The following is a 2,007-nucleotide window of genomic DNA, read 5'->3' on the forward strand; positions in this document are numbered from 1 at the left end:
AAAGCCCGCAGCGGCGGAGCCTGAGCGTCCCGGGGCTGACCAGTGGAACTTTCCGGTGCAGCGGGCGGCTGGGCGTCCTCCACGTCCAGTCCCTCCGGCGGCGGCGAAGCGGTCTCGCCTAATGCTACATAAATACCTGCGTCCACGAGTCGCCCGGGGCGCGCCGTGGCGCGAGCATCGCAGGGGAGAGAGGAGACGCCGAGCGGCGTAGATGGCAGCGGCGGCGGCGGCGGCTCCTCCCGCTCATCACCGGGTCCTCGGGGACACACGCGAAAGGCACCTGACAACTGACCACCGCTTCCGCCTCCGATCCCAGAGCCCCAGGACCACAACTGGCTTCTCAGCACGCGGACCCTGGCATCCGAAACTGGCTCTCCACCGCCACCCCCTCCCCCCCACCCCTCGGTCCACACCGCTAGCCGCAGGCAGGCAGTGCGGTCCCCGCCTTCCCTGCCCCGGGAGCTGCCTGGGACCTCACCCCCGGCTCCCCGCTCCGCGCTCCGGCCCCGGGCGAGCACGCCTCTCCCCCGGGGCCCGCCCGGAGCGGACGCTGCCCAGCGCGGGCACCCGCGCACGACCGCAGATAACCCTGGCGCTCTGGGTCGGCTCCAGGCCACGCAGACCCGGACGTTGAGTCCACCGTCGCCACCTCGTACCTCCCCCCCACCCCGGCGGCGGCAACCTGGGCGCGCGTCCTCACCGCTACACGACGCGAATCTGGGTCCGCTACCCCACACATAAACAACCCCTCCCTCCCCACCGACACCACCCCCTCGCCCTTCGCCCTCCCCCCGAAGCTCGCCACTCCTCGCCCTCCCCAACGCGCCGGCCCCCACGAGGTGTCAAGGGAAGCGGGCAGGGGTGGGGGGGGGGAGAACAAGATCTCTGTTCCTTTCTCCACGGTTTCCAAGCTCTTCTACCTCGAAAGTTACTTAGGATCAAGTGAGGAAACCCAGTCTCCCCCCCCCCCCCCCCCTTGGGTCTGCGGAGGACGAAGGGGGACGGCGCCCCCCCCCCCCCCCCATGTAGGGTCTGAGGATAAGACGGGGCAGAGCCCCTTACCTGGCTTCCCCTGGCACCGAGGCGCGCGGCCGCCCGGGGTTCAGCCCCCCTCCACCTCCCCCCTCCGGTGCCGCCTGGCCCCCAGCCCAGCCGGGGCCCTCGGCTGTGCAGGGGGAGGTGGCCTGAAGAGGGGTGCGCTGCGCGCTGCCGGGCCCAGCCCCAGGGCTGCCCGGGCTGGAAGCAACCCACCCCCATCACCGCAACCGTGCCTCCCCCCCCCCCGGCAGCCCCTTACCTACACGCTCGGGGGCAGGAAGTTTTTCTCCTTCTCCCTCCCCCCCCTTTTTTAACCCCTGGAGCGGCGCAGGCGCAAGGGCTCCGGCATGCTGGTGAGTCCAGACGCGGGAGGCTCCAGCCGCCGCCGCCGCCGCGAGAGCGGAGCCCAGCATTTCGGGCTCCAGGGCCCCGCTCCCTAAGCCGGGCCCGGCGCGAGCACCCCCAGGACCCGGGGGCCCCGCGCCGCATCCCAGGACACCCCCCCTCGCAACCCAGCCGCGCTCGGCTCTTACCTGCGGCCGCGTCGCTCCGGCCCCGGCCCGACGCGCGCAGAACCCGGGGTCGCGGGTGGGCGCAGGAGGGCTGATGAATAGGGGACGGCGCCGGCGGGTGGCGGGGGCGGGGGCCGCTCGCGTCCTGGCCGGGAGAAATGGATCCAGGTCCAGCTCCTCGCGTTTCTGTTCTCCGCCTTCTCTCCCTCCTCCTCCTCTTCCTCCTCCTCCTCCTTCTTCCCCTCCTTCTCCTCCTCCTCCTCCTCGGCCGCCGCCGCCGCCTCCCGGCAGCCCAGGGAGGATGCCCGGGAGAGGGAAGTCAGTCCTTCTGCCTGTCAGCCTGTGCGGCTATGCGCGGTGCGGCGCGGTTCTCATCGAGGCGGCGGCGGCGGCGGCGGCTCCGGCAGCATCGCCCCCGCCCTCTCCCCACAGCCGCGGCGGCCGCGGGGCTGGAGCT

The sequence above is a fragment of the Dipodomys ordii genome, unplaced genomic scaffold (assembly GCF_000151885.1).
Source record: "Dipodomys ordii isolate 6190 unplaced genomic scaffold, Dord_2.0 Scaffold20, whole genome shotgun sequence".
In the NCBI taxonomy this organism is placed as follows: Eukaryota; Metazoa; Chordata; class Mammalia; order Rodentia; family Heteromyidae; genus Dipodomys; species Dipodomys ordii.